This window comes from Schistocerca cancellata, chromosome 5, assembly GCF_023864275.1.
Source record: "Schistocerca cancellata isolate TAMUIC-IGC-003103 chromosome 5, iqSchCanc2.1, whole genome shotgun sequence".
Classification (NCBI taxonomy): Eukaryota; Metazoa; Arthropoda; class Insecta; order Orthoptera; family Acrididae; genus Schistocerca; species Schistocerca cancellata.
This window is the reverse complement of record NC_064630.1, coordinates 274,030,876-274,051,084: the sequence shown is the minus strand read 5'-3', so window position 1 is coordinate 274,051,084 and position 20,209 is coordinate 274,030,876. Positions and strand designations below refer to the sequence as shown.

Genomic DNA, 20,209 nt, shown 5'->3' with positions numbered 1-20,209 from the left:
TGCGGTTTTAGCTCTGCACACTCAATAAAATTTCGTGTAACGGTTTAAGTAAAAGTCATACAGAAAGCAACCACGACGAATAACAAAAAGAAATACAGTCCTACATCGAGAGAAGATATCAACTTGTAAGATACAGAAGAATCAAATTTTTTCACCAAATAGTTTTGTTGAAATTGGATGATATGTATTTCATAGATGGCACCGCGTCCGCGCAAGCGCTTCGGCGAAAGTTCGTGTAGCTCGGGGTGCCGTACCTGACGTCACGCTCAGCGCATTCTGTGATTGGCGGCATGCACCTACGGCGCGCCGAGCGGCAGGGGTTCGACATGCGCAAACCGCAACGCAGAACCGCCTGTGCGCGCCGCTGGCGGCGTTTCCCTGGCAACGAAGGGCCTGCCGCGCGCTTTTGCCGGCTATTACACTTCGGCAAGCTTCGTTGACGTTCGGAGAAAACAGCCCCAGGGTGGCATCCGTCGCTGAAAGGTATCAGCTAACAACATAATTTCACAGTGCGCAGTTCATCCACAGCGTGGTGAGTGGCTGTTCAGCAAGGTAAGATATATGTTTCGAAAAAAATTGTGTATCGTATGTGTTTTATACGTCATAACACAGTTCACAAACATGCGCGATATACTCGCTTTTTGGCGAAAACTTATATTTTCTTTTGTTGGATAGTTCAAAATTTTCGCCGTTGTTCGTGCAGAAGAATTGCATTTTGTTTTTGATTTGTCAAATTTTTCGTACATCTGTCTTTAATTTGTGAACTGTGTTTTTTTTCACACTCGAAATATTATGTACAGAATGTATAGCTTTATCTAAGATTGTGTATTAGCAGTATTTACGTATGAAAACTACCATAAATAAGGGTAATTACATGTCTCCACGCCTATGAAACAAAACAAATGATAGAGTGGGCTGATAACGCACTTACTGAAGGTTAGATAAAATATCTACGCATTAGATTAAAATCCAGAAACAGTTGTCAGACAAACGACATGTCTAGAAAGTAGAAAGACGTTATTGACAACTTCCTGGACGGTATGAACGATGTTAAAAATAGTTATAAAAAGAAAAATTACAGTGACAAAGGGACCAGAATTTCCGAACATGCTTATCGACTTTTAAACATTAAACAGAGAAATGTACGGCTACCACAAGGAAAGGCAAATGAAGACACAGCATTCGTTGGGGGAGAGGTCGATAGTCACGAATTTGGATGCCCTCTAGTTTATTTGACGGTGAACTGCGCCAAGGAAGCAACAACTCAAGTCATAGCTCTTTTGTGGCCATCATTTTCCTTTCAGATCAATGGCAGATGGTGGCACATAATATCGCCGTTACTTGAATTTCTTCGTTAGCTTTTATACAGTCACTCAGTGACATATCCTGTAGAAAATGTGCTTCTATTGGAGGTGGTATGCCCTTGTCTTCCTCTGACCTTTGAACTGACTTACACAGTGGGTTGCAGGAGGACATTTTTGACATCAACAAACAATGGAAGAGGTGAGAGAAGTGATAAGTGCAGATCAAAATCGTATGACGATCGGAAGTTGAACCTCGGATGTGGCGCGTATCCATTAAGTCGGCAGACTAACCGATTCTTAAATTCGTAAAGTTACTAGTGAGTCTAGGACTCTACTGCCAATGTGCCACTTCCAGTGGTGAAACTCGTTCGGAAGCCCCTGTGCGCGCAAGCGCCCTGGCCGGGGATGACCTTGGCTGCTTCGTGCCTGTTCGCTGAATGCGCAGGGCACGGGGCGGGGGTGGGGGGGGGGGGGGGACCAGAGCCTATACAGTTAAATCAGATCGAAAGGAAAACTCCAACAGTGGGCGACAGACGTATTTAGAGTGGAATGAAGAAGCAGTTAGAGAGAATGCTTCGCGAGGCGAACAGGCAGTGCAACGAACATACGCCAGTTCGAGAGGATACCTGGCCTAAAATAAATCAATTCCAGAAAACTGGAATGGGACAGTCAGATAGTAACGAGAAACTTAGCAAACACAGCTATCGCCTTTAGGTGACACTGCTACCGTTATAATTACTGCACAAACAAACCTCCAGGGGCTCGATATTATTTCATTTGTTAGACTATTTCCCTCATCAGATGCTAGCATTCTCAGATGTTGTTGTTGATGTGGTCTTCAGTCCAGAGACTGGGATGATGCAGCTCTCCATGCTACTCTATCCTGTGCAAGCTTCTTCATCTCCCAGTACCTACTGCAACCTACATCCTTCTGAATCTGCTTAGTGTATTCATCTCTTGGTCTCCCTCTAAGATTTTTACCCTCCATGCTGACCTCCAATACTAAATTGGTGATCCCTTGATGCCTCAGAATATGCCCTACCAACTGATCCCTTCTACTAGTGAAGTTGTGCCACAAATTTCTCTTCTCTCCAATTCTATTCAATACTGCCTCATTAGTTATGTGGTCTACCCATCTAATTTTCAGAATTCTTCTGTAGCACCACATTTCGAAAGCTTCTATTCTATTCTTGTCTAAACTAGTTATCGTCCACGTTTCACTTCCAACATGGCTACACTCCATACAAATACCTTCAGAAACGACTTCTTGACACTAAAATATATACTCGATGTAAACAAATTTCTCTTCTTCAGAAACGCTTTCCATTCCATTGCCAGTCTGCATTTTTTATCCTCTCTACTTCGACCATCATCAGTTATTTTGCTCCCCAAATAGTAAAACTCATTCACTACTTTAAGCGTCTCATTGCCTAGTCTAATTCCCACAGCATCACCCGATTTAATTCAACTACATTCCATTATCCTCGTTTTGCTTTTGTTGATGTTCATCTTATATCCTCCTTTCAAGACACAGTCCATTCCGTTCAACTGCTCTTCCACCTTTGCTGTCTCTGACAGAATTACAATGTCATCGGCGAACCTCAAAGTTTTTATTTCTTCTCCATGGATTTTAATTCCTACTCCGAATTTTTATTTTGTTTCCTTTACTGCTTGCTCAATATACAGATTGAATAACATCGGGGATAGGCTACAACCCTGTCTCACTCACTTCCCAACCACTGCTCCCTTTTCATGCCCTTCGACTCTTATAACTGCCTTCTGGTTTCTGTACAAATTGTAAATAGCCTTTCGCTCCCTATATTTTACCCCTGCCACCTTCAGAATTTGAAAGAGAGTTTTCCAGTCAACATTGTTAAAAGCTTTCTCTAAGTCTACAAATGCCAGAAACGTAGGTTTGCCTTTCCTTAATCTATTTTCTAAGGTAATTCGTAGGGTCAGTATTGCCTAAAGTGTTCCAACATTTCTACGGAATCCAAACTGATCTTTCCTCAGGTCGACTTCTACCAGTTCTTCCACTCATCTGTAAAGAATTCGCGTTAGTATTTTGCAGCTGTGGCTTATTAAACTGGTAATTCGGTAATTTTGACAAATGCTTTCTTTAGGATTGGAATTATTATATTCATCTTGAAGTCTGAGGGTATTTCGCCTGTCTCATACATCTTCCTCACTAGATGGTAGAGTTTTGTTAGGCCTGGCTCTCCCAAGGCTGTCAGTAGTTCTAATGGAATGTTGTCTACTCCCGGGGCCTTATTTAGACTCAGGTCTTTCAGTGCTCTGTCAAACTCTTCACGCAGTATCATATCACCCATTTCATCTTCATCTATGTCCTCTTCCATTTCCATAATATTGCCCTCCAGTACATCGCCCTTGTATAGGCCCTCTATATATTCCTTCCACCTTTCTGCTTTCCCTTCTTTGCTTAGGACTGGTTTCCATCTGACCTCTTGATATTCATGCAAGTGGTTCTCTTTTCTAAAAAAGGTCTCTCTAATTTTCATGTAGGCAGCATCTATCTTACTCCTAGTGATATATGCCTCTACACCCTTACATTTGTCCTCTAACCAGCCATTTCGTACTTCCCGTCAATCTCATTTTTGAGACGTTTGTATTCCTTTTCTTCTGCTTCATTTATTGCATTTTTGTATTTTCTCCTTTCATCAATTAAATTCAATATCTCTTCTGTTACCCAAGGATTTCTATTAGCCCTCGTCTTTTTACCTACTTGATCCTCTGCTGCCTTCACTATTTCATCTCTCAAAGCTACCCATTCTTCTTCTACAGTATTTCTTTACCCCATTCCTGTCAGTCGTCCCCTAATGCTCTGCCTGAAGCTGTCTACAACCGCTGGTTCTTTCAGTTTATCCAGATCCCATCTCCTCGAATTCCCACCTTTTTGCAGTTTCTTCAGTTTTAATCTACAGTTCATAACCAATAGATTGTGGTCAGAGTCCACATCTGCCCCTGGAAATGTCTTACAATTGAAAACCTTGTTCCTGAATTTCCGTCTTACCATTATATAATCTATCTAAGAACTTCCAGTATCTCCAGGCTTCTTCCAGGTATACAACTTTCTTTCTTGATTCTTGAACCAAGTGTTAGCTATGATTAAGTTATGCCCTGTGCAAAATTCTACCAGGCGGCTTCCTTTTTCATTCCTTACTCCCATTCCATATTCACATACTACGTTTCCTTCTCTTCCTTTTCCTACTATCGAGTTCCAGTCACCCATGACTTTTAAATTTTCGTCTCCCTTCACTATCTGAATAATTTCTTTCATCTCATCATACATTCCATCAATCTCTTCGTCATCTGCAGAGCTAGTTATCAGATACATTGCTATAATGGCACAACGTTATGTGTTTAAAGGCAGTGCTGTCAAACATCGCCAGCACAAAGTAATATCAGAGGATCCTCACATATGATGAGCGGAAGTAATCAAATACCTGTAGATCAAATGTTTTGGTTTATCTGTAAATTAATTACCAGAGACATTTATCAGCTTCCGATTTTTTTAATGAGAGCGTGGAGCTCAGTGTATTAGGTGCATAATCCTTCCACTGGCGGTTGATCTTCTCGCCTTCTGTTACTCAAGACGCCTCGAGATGTGAAAACTGGCTGAAGCCAAATGGTAATAGGTACGAAATTCTACACTCCTGGAAATGGAAAAAAGAACACATTGACACCGGTGTGTCAGACCCACCATACTTGCTCCGGACACTGCGAGAGGGCTGTACAAGCAATGATCACACGCACGGCACAGCGGACACACCAGGAACCGCGGTGTTGGCCGTCGAATGGCGCTAGCTGCGCATCATTTGTGCACCGCCGCCGTCAGTGTCAGCCAGTTTGCCGTGGCATACGGAGCTCCATCGCAGTCTTTAACACTGGTAGCATGCCGCGACAGCGTGGACATGAACCGTATGTGCAGTTGACGGACTTTGAGCGAGGGCGTATAGTGGGCATGCGGGAGGCCGGGTGGACGTACCGCCGAATTGCTCAACACGTGGGGCGTGAGGTCTCCACAGTACATCGATGTTGTCGCCAGTGGTCGGCGGAAGGTGCACGTGCCCGTCGACCTGGGACCGGACCGCAGCGACGCACGGATGCACGCCAAGACCGTAGGATCCTACGCAGTGCCGTAGGGGACCGCACCGCCACTTCCCAGCAAATTAGGGACACTGTTGCTCCTGGGGTATCGGCGAGGACCATTCGCAACCGTCTCCATGAAGCTGGGCTACGGTCCCGCACACCGTTAGGCCGTCTTCCGCTCACGCCCCAACATCGTGCAGCCCGCCTCCAGTGGTGTCGCGACAGGCGTGAATGGAGGGACGAATGGAGACGTGTCGTCTTCAGCGATGAGAGTCGCTTCTGCCTTGGTGCCAATGATGGTCGTATGCGTGTTTGGCGCCGTGCAGGTGAGCGCCACAATCAGGACTGCATACGACCGAGGCACACAGGTCCAACACCCGGCGTCATGGTGTGGGGAGCGATCTCCTACACTGGCCGTACACCACTGGTGATCGTCGAGGGGACACTGAATAGTGCACGGTACATCCAAACCGTCATCGAACCCATCGTTCTACCATTCCTAGACCGGCAAGGGAACTTGCTGTTCCAACAGGACTATGCACGTACGCATGTATCCCGTGCCACCCAACGTGCTCTAGAAGGTGTAAGTCAACTACCCTGGCCAGCAAGATCTCCGGATCTGTCCCCCATTGAGCATGTTTGGGACTGGATGAAGCGTCGTCTCACGCGGTCTGCACGTCCAGCACGAACGCTGGTCCAACTGAGGCGCCAGGTGGAAATGGCATGGCAAGCCGTTCCACAGGACTACATCCAGCATCTCTACGATCGTCTCCATGGGAGAATAGCAGCCTGCATTGCTGCGAAAGGTGGATATACACTGTACTAGTGCCGACATTGTGCATGCTCTGTTGCCTGTGTCTATGTGCCTGTGGTTCTGTCAGTGTGATCATGTGATGTATCTGACCCCAGGAATGTGTCAATAAAGTCCTGGGACAATGAATTCACGGTGTTCTTATTTCAATTTCCAGGAGTGTATATTCCGTCTGGAATACCTGTATATATGACAAAGACGGGTTCAACGTCTGTGGCGGAGGAATTTCTATAGCCATAAATAATACGACAATACCTACTGAAGTTAGTACAAATTCAGATTGCAAAATAATTTTGATGAAGACATGTATTAAAGGTATGTTAGACTGGGTGTAACTACAGACAAGGGAACCCCAGAACAAGTATATATTAAATGGCATCCCTCCCTCTCCCAACTCGGCAAAACTTTGTCCACACATCGTCTCTTATAGCCATCCCTCCCCCTCTCTACCGTCACATGCAAACACACTACATTACTTCATTCTCCAGCCGCTCTCCACCCACTTGAGCCAAATAGTGAAATAATAATACAGTCTGTTCAATTTTAAATACTTCATAGTAGCGAAATATAATGTTAGTAATTTTCTCTAAGCTGTCGGTAAGAATGCAACAGCATGAGCTACCAATATGTCCAAAACGCCGCGCATAAAAATGGAATTTTTCCGGGGCTCATACTTCGGGTTCTGTTGGCCGTAGAAAGGCAGCGTCAAGTGTTTGGGATAGTCCTTGAGCTAAGGACCATTTGATACCCACCAGAAGAATCGTCTTACCGTAACTGTTCTGCAGCACAGGACCAACATTTGAGTATTACACACTTATCATCCATAGGCGAGTGAGGCAAATCGGTTGGTTGTTTTTGCATTAGATGTGGCCTCATGTGCGCCTTAAGGGGCTTACAGAGGCACCATTTAGTTTACAGGCGGTTACTCAGGTAAACAGGGAAAGCATTTTCACCATTTTCCCCCATTAGTAATATTTATTTATATTACTAACCTCAGCAGGTTATCCAAATTTTAACAGTATAGTCTCTAGGCATTTCTCTAGAAGCGTCATCTTCCCGTCTTCAAAGATCTTTATCCGTTATCGAGAAACACCCCAAAAACATGGCTTTTGGGTACCAAAATCTCGCCACGAATTCCAAAATAGCTGTAATTTTTACGGTCTCTAACAATCTTTAATATTTTCTTGATATCTTTTTCCGTTCCCCAGATACAAAGGTTCAAAGTTACCCTACACGTACACGTAAAACACGCGCGTAAAATCTGGTGTGAGGCGAAAATGTAGTATGGAAAGTGACCTAGCACGAAGAAATATGCTGTAATGTGTCTCCATTATAATCAGAAGTGCTCTGGAAATCTCATTTCGTAGTATTGACACCTATGCAAAAATGTTATGTGTGTAAAATTTGATCAGAGGTGTGAAATTTTGTTTTCCATTATTTCAACTTCATGTGAGTAAACTATGAGAATTTTACTGACCCATAAAGTTCTTTTCATATGAATGACATGCTCTGCTGTAGCAGGGAAAAGAAGTGAATCAGGTGCAAAATGTTCCTACTGGAGCACAAAAAAGGCGAATATGCTCCTGTTTAGAAGAATCTGACAAAGATTTGGGGTACCAGTTGCCTCGTTCTATCTTCCTCAGTGCCATTAAAAATTTTCCCAAAAATTTTGGCACGTGAACATATTCACACTTTTTGTGCTAATAGAGCGGTATTGGGAAAGAGGCGGAAAAGTAACAAATACTGGATAATAGTAGAGTGGTTGTGATTTACAAAGAGTGAAGAAGACAATGCCAGTGTGAGAGAAAGAGAGGGATACAGTGCCAGTGGAAGATGGTTGACACTGATAGAAAAGTGCTTGGGAAAGAGTGAAGGAGACAATACCATTTGGAGAGGAATAAAGAGAAGCAGAAAGTGGAAGTGGGTGAGAGTCAGTGATAATCAGAGACAGAATCTGACTGTAACAACGAGGAAGAGAGAGACAGTGGTAATGAGAAAGACAGCAGCAGTGGAAATGAATGAATGGGGTAACAGAAGTAAGAGAGAGCAAGAGGGAAACAGTGAGTGAGAGAAGACAACATTAGTAGGACAGAACGAAGGGGAGTGTGTGTGTGTGTGTGAGGCAGGAGGCAGTGGCAGAGAGACACAAAGAGAAAATGACAGTGAGTTGGGCTAAATGAGTGCGCCAGAAACGGCAACTGGGAGTTGATGGGTATGAGCGACTGACAGCAATGGACTAGACGATGTGAGCGAGTTACAGTTAAGAGGAGCTTGTGGGAGTGAGATGTGAGTTGCATGTTAAAAAGAGAGTGAACACGTTTGCATGTCAAAATTTTTCGGCAAATTTTTAAAAATGTTGAGGAAGGTAGAATGAGGCAGCTGCACCCCACTTTTCAGTCAGAGTGTTTTGAACAGGAGCATATTCGCCCTTCTGTGCTCCGATAGTGGCATTTTCCTAATGGTCCTCACATGAAACCGCTGTTCGTCCCTGCATTATTGGCCATAACAAATATGGCACTCTCCCCAAGGCACATGTTAATAAAACACGAAACCAAACTGTTTCTAGGGAGACTGTATTTAATTAGTAAGATTACCTTTTCTACATTCAAAATAAAAATAAATGTTAAAATTTATTATTTTATTACTACACTGAACAATGAGGCAAAAGCGAAATATCTAATATGTACTGCAAGACACAACAAGAACTAGTTGATAAATTCACAGAGGTACTGGTTTGTGTTTGAATATTCATGTAAAATGTAAACTGCTAATGAAACGCGTGTGTTTGGTGACCTAAATTCCTGTGTTACTTAAATGATAATGCAGTGCTGGCTTTTACGGCCGGTATTTGCGTTTTTGTTGATTTTTGATTTCTGAACCTTAGGCCGGTGCAACGGTCGGGTCGTAACGTCATCAGACCTTGTTTAAGACCGCGGAGTCGTGTCGATTCGTGTTATCGGCCATGTTGTGGGAAAGAGTTGGCACCATTTGCTTCATTTAGAACTATGGGCCACAGTTAGTGTCATTTCTGTCCTTTTGATTTTTTTGTCTGTTAAAGTTGATTTTGTTCTTTTGAAGGATTTTTATCTGATGAAGGCTTCTCTCCTGTTAAAATTGTTTTTGTGCTTTTGATGGATTGAAATTAGTCTAATTGAGGGCCTTAGTACTAAATAACACAAACAATATCGACTGTTTCCCACTAAAAGCTCCACAATACGCGTCGAAAGGACTCCGTGAGCTTAAACAATTCAACTTGCTAAGTTTGAGACTGATATCTGAATCTTTACAGCTTTTAATGGTATCACCAGCATCAGGAAGCGAAACATAGGCGCAGAAACATTTCCATAAAACAAAAATTGCTGAAATGAGTATCTCCTCTTGTGTACAGTGGCGAAAAAAATCGCAACACCAATAAATATGTAATGTAGACTAATGAAATTTCGGGAATACGTTTGTCTGGGTAACATACACTCCTGGAAATGGAAAAAAGAACACATTGACACCGGTGTGTCAGACCCGCCATACTTGCTCCGGACACTGCGAGAGGGCTGTACAAGCAATGATCACACGCACGGCACAGCGGACACACCAGGAACCGCGGTGTTGGCCGTCGAATGGCGCTAGCTGCGCAGCATTTGTGCACCGCCGCCGTCAGTGTCAGCCAGTTTGCCGTGGCATACGGAGCTCCATCGCAGTCTTTAACACTGGTAGCATGCCGCGACAGCGTGGACGTGAATCGTATGTGCAGTTGACGGACTTTGAGCGAGGGCGTATAGTGGGCATGCGGGAGGCCGGGTGGACGTACCGCCGAATTGCTCAACACGTGGGGCGAATTGCTCCACAGTACATCGATGTTGTCGCCAGTGGTCGGCGGAAGGTGCACGTGCCCGTCGACCTGGGACCGGACCGCAGCGACGCACGGATGCACGCCAAGACCGTAGGATCCTACGCAGTGCCGTAGGGGACCGCACCGCCACTTCCCAGCAAATTAGGGACACTGTTGCTCCTGGGGTATCGGCGAGGACCATTCGCAACCGTCTCCATGAAGCTGGGCTACGGTCCCGCACACCGTTAGGCCGTCTTCCGCTCACGCCCCAACATCGTGCAGCCCGCCTCCAGTGGTGTCGCGACAGGCGTGAATGGAGGGACGAATGGAGACGTGTCGTCTTCAGCGATGAGAGTCGCTTCTGCCTTGGTGCCAATGATGGTCGTATGCGTGTTTGGCGCCGTGCAGGTGAGCGCCACAATCAGGACTGCATACGACCGAGGCACACAGGGCCAACACCCGGCATCATGGTGTGGGGAACGATCTCCTACACTGGCCGTACACCACTGGTGATCGTCGAGGGGACACTGAATAGTGCACGGTACATCCAAACCGTCATCGAACCCATCGTTCTACCATTCCTAGACCGGCAAGGGAACTTGCTGTTCCAACAGGACAATGCACGTCCGCATGTATCCCGTGCCACCCAACGTGCTCTAGAAGGTGTAAGTCAACTACCCTGGCCAGCAAGATCTCCGGATCTGTCCCCCATTGAGCATGTTTGGGACTGGATGAAGCGTCGTCTCACGCGGTCTGCACGTCCAGCACGAACGCTGGTCCAACTGAGGCGCCAGGTGGAAATGGCATGGCAAGCCGTTCCACAGGACTACATCCAGCATCTCTACGATCGTCTCCATGGGAGAATAGCAGCCTGCATTGCTGCGAAAGGTGGATATACACTGTACTAGTGCCGACATTGTGCATGCTCTGTTGCCTGTGTCTATGTGCCTGTGGTTCTGTCAGTGTGATCATGTGATGTATCTGACCCCAGGAATGTGTCAAAAAAATTTCCTCTTCCTGGGACAATGAATTCACGGTGTTCTTATTTCAATTTCCAGGAGTGTATTTAAGCGATCAACATTGCAAGATCACACGTTAATATAAGATAAGCCATTGCAAATGTGAAATGTTGGTACATTAATAATCAGTGTAACCGCCAGAATGTTGAATAGAAGCATGCAAACGCGCATTGTGTTGTACAGGTGTCGGATGTTAGTTTGTGGATTGGAGTTCCACAGCTATTTTACTTGGTCGATCAGTACAGATGTGGTTAAAGATGTTTGTGGATGACTCTGGAGTTGTCGTCCGATGATGTTCCATATGTGCTCAACTGGAGACAGATCTGGTAACCGAGCAGGCCAAGGCAACATTTAGACACTCTGTAGAGCATGTTGGGTTACAACAGCGGTATGTGGGCGAGGAGTATCCCGCTGGAAAACATCCCCCGGAATGCTGTTTATGAATGGCAGTATAACAGGTCGAATCACCAGATTGACGCACAATTTTGAGGCCAATGTGCGTGGAATAGCCACGAGAGTGTTTAGCTGTATACGAAACCGCACCATCACCGAGGCAGAACCGGCTTTCATCAGAAATTACAACAGACCTCCACCCTGCCCAACCACTGAGCTCTCGTTTGACACCACTGAAGTCGCAGATGATGGTTGTTTGGGGTCAGTGGAATGCACGCTACAGGGCATCTGGCTCGAAGCTATCCGTGAAGTAACCGATTTGTAACAGTTCATTGTGTCAATCTGATGCCAACTGTTGCTGAAATTGCTGCCGCAGACGTAGTACGCTGCGACATAATCATAGGCCGAACACTATGTTCTTCCCTGTCGGCAGTTCCACGTGTCGTCCGGAGACTGGTCTTCTTGCGACCGTACATTCTTGACCACCGCTGCCAGCAATGATGCAGAGTGGCTACATTTTTGCCAACTCTTTGCAGTATCATTGGAGGAACATCCAGCATCTCGTAGCCGTATTACACGACCTCGGTCAAACCTAATGAGGAGTAAATAATGGCGTCTTTATCGTCTTAAAGACATTTTTGGCTAACGTCAGCTCGTTAGGTCCAACTCAAAGATATGTAACGCTCACGACTGTTGCAACGTGTAGTAAAAGCAAACCTGATTTGCATACTCATAGTGGCGCTACTAGCGCCACTCTTAAGCGACGGGCACGAAATTTGAATACACATCCTCTGTCAGATGTAGAAACACGCCTACCAACTTTCATTTATATTTCAAAACTCCTTCTTGGTATTGCGATTTTTGTTTCGACAGCGTATGTGCAAAATAGCTAAGTATTTTAGAAAAATCCATTTTTCACGTTCTTTCATTTTCTAAGGAAATTTATCTACCTACGTCTTCATCTTTACTGGGCAAATCACTACATACTGTGTGGCATAGGACACTGTTTAGCCGGCCGGTGTGGCCGTGCGGTTCTAAGCGCGTCAGTTTGGAACCGCGTGACCGCTACGGTCGCAGGTTCGAATCCTGCCTTGGGCATGGATGTGTGTGATGTCCTTAGGTTAGTTAGGTTTAAGTAGTTCTAAGTTCTAGGGGACTGATGACCTCAGTAGTTAAGTCCCATAGTGCTCAGAGCCATTTGAACCATTTTTTTTTTGACACTGTTTATTGAACCATATACAGGGTGTTACAAAAAGGTACAGCCAAACTTTCAGGAAACATTCCTCACATACAAATAAAGAAAAGATGTTATGTGGACATGTGTCCGGAAACGCTTAATTTCCATGTTAGAGCTCATTTTAGTTTCGTCAGTATGTACTGTACTTCCTCGATTCACCGCCAGTTGGCCCAATTGAAGGAAGGTAATGTTGACTTCGGTGCTTGTGTTGACATGCGACTCATTGCTCTACAGTACTAGCATCAAGCACATCAGTACGTAGCATCAACAGGTTGGTGTACATCACGAACGTGGTTTTGCAGTCAGTGCAATGTTTACAAATGCGGAGTTGGCAGATGCCCATTTGATGTATGGATTAGCACGGGGCAATAGTCGTGGCGCGGTACGTTTGTATCGAGACAGATTTCCAGAACGAAGGTGTCCCGACAGGAAGACGTTCGAAGCAATTGATCGGCGTCTTAGGGAGCACGGAACATTCCAGCCTATGACTCGCGACTGGGGAAGTCCTAGAACGACGGGGGCACCTGCAGTGGACGAGGCAATTCTTCGTGCAGTTGACGACAACCCTAATGTCAGCGTCAGAGAAGTTGCTGCTGTACAAGGTAACGTTGACCACGTCACTCTATGGAGAGTGCTACGGGAGAACCAGTTGTTACCGTACCATGTACAGCGTGTGCAGGCACTGTCAGTAGCTGATTGGCCTCCACGGGTACACGTCTGCGAATGGTTCATCCAACAATGTGTCAATCCTCATTTCAGCGCAAATGTTCTCTTTACGGATGAGGCTTCATTCCAACGTGATCAAGTTGTAAATTTTCACAATCAACATGTGTGGGCTGACGAGAATCCGCACGCAATTGTGCAATCACGTCATCAACACAGATTGTCTGTGAACGTTTGGGCAGGCATTGTTGGTGAAGTCTTGATTGGACCCCATGTTCTTCCACCTACGCTCAATGGAGCACGTTATCATGATTTCATTCGGGATACTCTACCTATGCTGCTAGAACATGTGCCTTTACAAGTACGACACAAAATGTGGTTCATGCACGATTGAGCTCCTGCACATTTCAGTCGAAGTGTTCGTACGCTTCTCAACAACAGATTTGACCGATGGATTGCTAGAGGCGGACCAATTCCATGGCCTCCACGCTCTCCTGATCTCAAACCTCTTGACTTTCATTTATGGGGGCATTTGAAAGCTCTTGTCTACGCAGCCCGGGTACCAAATGTAGAGACTCTTCGTGCTCGTATTGTGGACGGCTGTGATACAATACGCCATTCTCCAGGGCTGCATCAGCGCATCAGGGATTCCATGCGACGGAGGGTGGATGCATGTATCCTCACTAACGGAGGACATTTTGAACATTTCCTGTAACAAAGTGTTTGAAGTCACGCTGGTACGTTCTGTTGCTGTGTGTTTCCATTCCATGATTAATGTGATTTTATGAGAAGTAATAAAATGAGCTCTAACACGGAAAGTAAGCGTTTCCGGACACATGTCCACATAACGTATTTTCTTTCTTTGTGTGTGAGGAATGTTTCTTGAAAGTTTGGCCGTACCTTTTTGTTACACCCTGTATTCATAGGCGTCCGCGAGGGGCGGAGGTAGGGGGGGGGGGGTGGCAGTGCCTCCCTCTGGAATCCAGACCACAACCATTATATTCACTACAGAATTCTCTTGAATTTCTAGCAATGATTGCCTTCGATGTTACTAAACTGCAGATTTAACACTGCCGGCCGAGATACTTCACCTTTAGCAGCCGCTATAAATATCGTGAGTATTCTAACAAGGGAAACTTCCCATCGCACCCCCCTCAGATTTAGTTATAAGTTGGCACAGTGGATAGGCCTTGAAAAACTGAACACTGATCAATCGAGAAAACAGGAAGAAGTTGGGTGGAACTATGAAAAAATAAGCAAAATATAGAAACTGAGTAGTCCATGTGTAAGTTAGGCAACATCTAGGAGAGCGGGAGCGCAGGGCGCCGTGGCCCCGTGGTTAGCATGAGCAACTGTGGAACGGGAGGTCCTTGGTTCAAGTCTTACCTCAAGTGAAAAATTTACTTTCTTCATTTTCACGAAGTTATGATCTGTCCGTTCGTTCATTGACGTCTCTGTTCACTGTAATAAGTTTAGTGTCTGTGTTTTGCGACCGCACCGCAAAATCGTGCGAGCTATATTTGCTGTGTCGTGGTCGTGCGGTAGCGTTCTCGCTTCCCACGCCCGGATTCCCGGCGGGGTCAGGGATTTTCTCTGCCTCGTGATGACTGGGTGTTGTGTGATGTCCTTAGGTTAGTTAGGTTTAAGTAGTTCTAAGTTCTAGGGGACTGATGACCATAGATGTTAAGTCCCATAGTGCTCAGAGCCATTTGAACCATTTTGATATATTTGCTGGATTCATATTGCCCACGGAATTCACCTCGGAGCCTCGTTAGCAGGAATACTCTCTCTTCCGTGCGCTGTAGTCGACTGACGTCGTGTGTTTTGATGTTTGTTTAGGTGTAGCGTCCCCATACTACGGCGCAGTTACGTAGCATCGGACGGACGGACGGACAGATAATAATTGTCTGCAAATAAAAAAATAAACTTTTCACTCGAGGGAAGACTTGAACCAAGGACCTCTTATTTGGCAACTGCTCACGCTACCCACGGGACCACGGCGCTCCTACGCTTACACTCTCCTTGTTGTTGCTTAACTTGCACATCGACTACTCAGTTTGTATATTTTGCTTATTTTTTCATAGTTCCACCCACTTCTTCCTGTTTTCTCGATTGATCTGTGTTCAGTTTTTCAAGGCCTATCCACTGTGCCAACTTATAACTAAATCTGAGGGGGGTGCGATGGGGAGATTCCCTTGTAAGAAGTCACTGGTTCAAGGAATTTATGCGGCAGTTTCCGCTCTGATGTGCAGTCAAGATAGATGCTTTACATCTGTCGCTATCTTACTGAGCTGCAGAAAGGAGCCGGTCTAACACCCTGGAGCATGGATTCCGTCGGCGATTTCCAGCACAATAAATGCGGCAGCAGTATACGTGTAGTCATCCGTCCCCAATTCCCGTAAGGACGCACTCTCCCCTTGATGCGCAAGAGAACCACAACTGTGATTTACCATCACTCTATGGAAAAAGAAAATCCATAATGGCTTGCTCATTCTGCATTCAGTTATACATGACAGAGGTAAGCTATGGTAATACACTCGAAGAAAACAGTCATGGTGAATTGCGCCCATACCAAGGAGCACCACGGAGCGGGGATTGGGGGGGGGGGGTGAGGACGAGATCATCACTCTAGCTCTCACAGAAATGAAAAAATGTAGTTTAGTCAAGAAACTGGTTTAAGAGTCGGTGTTGCGCAGGTTTTAAACAGGATCGGACTGGAACTTTTTTATGGCTACTTACGCGTCGCCATTCGTCTTCCAGCATAATAAGAATACTTTATACTCCCCACCCCCACCTCTCGTCTCCAGCCATCCTGATGTAGGTTTTCCGTGATTTCCCTAAATTGAATCAGGCAAATGCCGGGATGGTTCCTTTGAAAGGGCACGGCCGATTTCCTTCCCAATCCTTCCCTAACCCGAGCTCGCGCTCCGTCTCTAATGACCTCGTTGTCGACGGGACGTTAAACACTAACCACCACCACCACCACCCCCACCTCCTCCCCATCTACAAACCAATCGAATGGGGGCCCTTGTACCTCTATACTTGCTCCAAAATACATCAGTCGAAAAACGAAAATATCATTTTGTGGGCTAGAAGAGATATAAAACTGTGAAATTTCAAGGTCGAAAAATTGTGCTCTTCAAGGATGGAACACTCACCAAGTCTACTGGTGCAACACAGCGCCAGGTGCAGTCATAGAACTACGAATTCTGCTCTCCAGTTGGCATGCTGCATAACACTGTGGGAAACTGGTGAGACGACGGTTACCTTGGTGCAGTCCCTGGCTGCTAAAAGCTGATTCTGCTAGCGAATTTGAGGATGCTTTTGGGAGACTTCCCGCATTCATTTAGTCGTATGCTGCCCTGGTATACGCTTTACTGAACCTGCCTAGAAATGTAGCTTTCAGAACACATTTTGTTCAACTTCTGTTATGCCTGTCGACAATAAAAAACGTAACTTAAAAAAAAGTAACGAAAAAAATTCTATTAATGTGAGGGGTTATCAAGAAAAACGTGCTGCAGATGGCGTCAGAGTGTAATTAACATATTTGAAAATTTATTTCCTATTTCTCCACCCCGAGGAGTATTAATGTGGCATCTTTGCTGAAATCCAACAGGATTTTCTCAATCATTCTCTTTTCTCCCAAACCGAACATAGTGGGAATATGAGAAAAACGTTTTTGTGCTACACCACGAAGATGACGTGCTACAGACGCGAAATTTAACCGACGGGAAGAAAATGCTGTGATATGCAAATGATTAGCTTTTCAGAGCATTCACACAAGGTTGGCGCCGGTGGCGACATCTACAACATGCTGACATTAAGAAAGTTTCCAACCGATTTCTCATACACAAACAGCAGTTGACCGGCGTTGCCTGGTGAACGTTGTTGTGATGCCCCGTGTAAGGAGGAGAAATGCATACCATCACGTTTCCGACTTTGATAAAGGTCGGATTGTAGCCTATCGCGATTGAGGTTTATCATATCGCGACATTGCTGCTCGCGTTGGTCGAGATCCAATGACTGTTAGCAGAATATGGAATCGGTGGGTTCAGGAGGGTAGTACGGAACGCCGTGCTGGATCCCAACGGCCTCGTATCACTAGCAGTCGAGATGACAGGCATCTTATCCGCAACCGTTCGTGCAGCCACGTCTCGATCCCTGAGTCAGCAGATGGGGACGTTTGCAGAACAACAACCATCTGCACGAACAATTCGACGACGTTTGCAGCAGCACGGACTATCAGCTCGGAGACCATGGCTGCGGTTACCCTTGACGCTGCATCACAGACAGGAGCGCCTGCCATGGTGTTCTCAACGACGGACCTGGGTGCACGAATGACAAAACGTCATTTTTTCGGATGAATCCAGGTTCTGTTTACAGCACCATGATGGTCGCATCCATGTTTGGCGACAACGCGGTGAACGCACATTGGAAGCGTGTATTCGTCATCGCCATACTGGCGTATCACCCGTCGTGATGGTATGGGGTGCCATTGGTTACACGTCTCGGTCACCTCTTGTTCGCATTGACGGCACTTTGAACAGTGGACGTTACATTTCAGATGTGTTACGACCCGTGGCTCTACCCTTCATTCGAACCCTGCCAAACCCTACATTTTAGTAGGATAATGCACGACCGCATGTTGCAGGTCCTGTACAGGCCTTTCTGGATACAGAAAATGTTCGACGGCTGCCCTGGCCAGCACATTCTCCAGATCTCTCACTAATTGAAAACGTCTGGTCAATGGTGGCCGAGCAACTGGTTCGTCACAATACGCCAGTCACTACTCTTGATGAACTGTGGTATCGTGTTGAAACTGCATGGGCAGCTGTACCTGTACACGCCATGCAAGCTCTGTTTGACTCAATGCCCAGACGTATCAAGGCCGTTATTACGGCCAGAGGTGGTGGTTCTGGGTACTGATTTCTCAGGATCTATGCACCCAAATTGCTTGAAAATGTAATCACATGTCAGTTCTAGCATAATATATTTGTCCAATGAATACCCGTTTATCATCTGCATTTCTTCTTGGTGTAGCAATTTTAATGGCCAGTAGTGTAGCTTTCTTAATGAGATTTTCACACTGCAGCGGAGTGTGCGCTAATACGAAATTTCCTGCCGAATTGAATCCGTGTTGCAGACCGAGACTCGAACACAGGACCTTTGCCTTTCGCGGGCAAGTGCTCTACCGTCTGAGCTACCCAAGCACGGCTCACGTGTTACACTGGTTCTGAAAATTCAACCCGTAACTCATAACTCGCCGGATATCATGAAAGTAGGCATACGAGGATGTAATTGCAGATCGTTGAATGAAACAGAAGGCATCCATACCCTTGTTAATCTTCTCAATGCTGCTGTGGTCTTCAGTCCAGAGGCTAATTTGATGCAGCTCTCCATGCTACTCCGTCCTGTGCAAGACTCTTCATCTCTGAATAAATACTGCAACCTACATCCTTCTGAACCTGCTTAGTGTATTCATCTCTTGGTCTCCCTCTACGATTTTTATCCTCCATGCTTCCCTCCATCACTAAATGGGTGATCCCTTGATGCCTCAGAACGTGTCCTACCATCTGATCCATTCTTCTAGCGAAGTTTTGCCACAAATTCCTCTCCTCCCCAGTTCAAAAATGGTTCAAATGGTTCTAAGCACCATGGGACTTGACATCTGAGGTCATCAGTCCCCTAGACTTAGAAACTACTTAAATCTAACTAACCTAAGGACACCACACACATCCCTGCGACCGTAGCAGGCGCGCGGTTCCGGACTGAAGCGCCTAGGACCACTCGGCCACAACGGCCGGCGTCCCTAGTACTATTCAGTACCTCCTCATTAGTTACGTGATACACTCATCTAATCTTCAGCGTTCTTCTGTAGCACCACATTTCGAAAGCTTCTATTCTCTTCTTGTCTAAATTACTTATTGTCCGTGTTTCACTTCCATATATGGCTACACTCCATACAAATACTTTCAGAAAGACTTCCTGACAAACCTATACTCGATGTTAACAAATTTCTTCTTCAGAAACGCTTTCCTTGCTATTGCCAGTCTACATTTTATATCCTCCCTACTTCGACAGTCATCAGTTATTTTGCCTTCCAAATAGTAAAACTCATTTTCTACGTTAAGTGTCTCGTTTCCTAATCTAATTCGTTCAGCATCACCTGGTTTAATCGAGTACATTCCATTACCCTTGTTTTGCTTTTGTTGATGCTCATCTTATATCCTCCTTTCAAGACACTGACCATTCCGTTCAACTGCTCTTCAAAGTCATTTGCTGTCTCTGACAGAATTACGATGTCATCGGCAAACCTCAAAGTTTTTGTTTCTCCTCAATAGATTTTAATTCCTACTCCAAATTTTTCTTTTGTTTCCTTTACTGCTTGCTCAATATACAGATTAAATAACATCGGAGACGGTAGAGTTTTGTCAGGGCTAGCTCTCCCAAGGATATCAGTAGTTCTAATGGAATGTTGTCTGCTCTCGGGGCCTTGTTTCGACTCAGGTCTTTCAGTGCTCTGTCAAATTCTTCACGCAGTATCATATCACCCATTTCATCTTCATCTACGTCCTCTTCCATTTCCATAATATTGCCCTCCAGTACATCGCCCTTGTATAGGCCCTCTATATACTCCTTCCACCTTTCTGCTTTCCCTTCTTTGCTTAGGACGGATTTTCCATCTGACCTCTTGATATTCATACAAGTGGTTCTCTTTTCTCCAAAGGTCTCTCTAATTTTCCTGTAGGCCGCATCTATCTTACCCCTAGTAATATACGCCTCTACATCCTTACAATTGTCCTCTAGCCATCCTTGCTTACTCATTTCGCACTTCCTGTCGATCTC

The 20,209-nt window shown here is 45.4% G+C and overlaps 1 protein-coding gene across 1 annotated transcript in view; it reads left to right on the top strand.

The window, feature by feature from the left end:
• The first annotated feature begins 416 nt into the window (after positions 1 to 416).
• Positions 417 to 20,209, top strand: part of LOC126188079 (uncharacterized) — a 278,375-nt gene continuing 258,582 nt past the window's right edge. Inside the window, exon 1 of the mRNA XM_049929531.1 lies at positions 417 to 552. The gene's annotated coding sequence lies outside the window, so the exon portion shown is untranslated. The remainder of the gene's footprint in view (positions 553 to 20,209) is intronic.